Raw genomic sequence first — 1,007 nt, forward strand, 5'->3', positions numbered from 1 at the left:
GTCGCTTTTTTTTTTTTAAAGAAATACATGAAAACAAACAAATAAAACAAACTGCTAATTCTGTCGGATTTTCCGACTTTCCGTTGTCGAGCTCAACGAACATATTTGAAAAGCTCATTAAAAAAAAAACACCTATTAAAAACCAATATGGAAAATCATATAAAATGGAAAATCATATAAAATACATGTGAAAATAAATACAAACCATTTATAAAACAAATATAAGCAAATCTTTTGTTTTTCGTTAAATGTTTTTTCGTGTTACGTATTTTTTTCGAGTAGAGTCGTATGTGTTGCAACCAATTCCCAATGTAAGTTGAGATATATGCTGTAGAGATAATAACATATAAAAGAAGAAGAAAAAAGGAAATAGCTTGTCCCAACAATATTTGCCTTGCTCCAGGCAACCTAAGTATACTACATCACTGATCGATGGAACGCTTTGAGAAATTAATGGAAAAATCCTATCACAAAGCGAGTATTAAACATACTCAGTGTAGTGTACCTGGGTAGTTTTAAATGGTTGATATCTGTTAATGTAACAATCGTAGTGAGGGGTGGTCGGGTGTGGAGGCTAATAACTGCTATTAGGTTATGGGCTGTGTGGTAATAAATTTACTTCCCATCCACATGGCTTTGGGTTCGGATCCACTGCTTGGCACCCTTGCGGTAAGTGTCTTCTACTTATAACCCCCGGTCAGTCCTACCAAAGACTTGTGAGAGGATTTAATAGACAGAAACTCAAGCGTATGTGTGTGTGTGTGTATGTGTGCTCGCGACGCACGAAAATCTCAGACCTTGAGTCACTCTGTTACCTCTGCTAAATATAAATATATATATATATTATATATATGTATATATATGGATCAATAAACAGTATATATTTTTGAAAATGACTCAGCATTTTATAACAAGTCTGGGTGCCCTCAGGCTATCTATCTATCTATCTCTATCTATCCATCCATCAGTCAATCTCTCTCTCTCTCTCTATCTATCTATCTATCTAC

At 34.6% G+C, this 1,007-nt stretch overlaps 1 protein-coding gene across 3 annotated transcripts in view; it reads left to right on the forward strand.

Annotated features, from left to right (window-relative positions):
* Positions 1-1,007, forward strand: part of LOC106870606 (short-chain dehydrogenase/reductase 3) — a 91,301-nt gene that overhangs the window by 25,136 nt on the left and 65,158 nt on the right. The gene's annotated exons all lie outside the window — the stretch shown is intronic.

The sequence above is a fragment of the Octopus bimaculoides genome, chromosome 16, assembly GCF_001194135.2.
Source record: "Octopus bimaculoides isolate UCB-OBI-ISO-001 chromosome 16, ASM119413v2, whole genome shotgun sequence".
Taxonomy (NCBI): domain Eukaryota; kingdom Metazoa; phylum Mollusca; class Cephalopoda; order Octopoda; family Octopodidae; genus Octopus; species Octopus bimaculoides.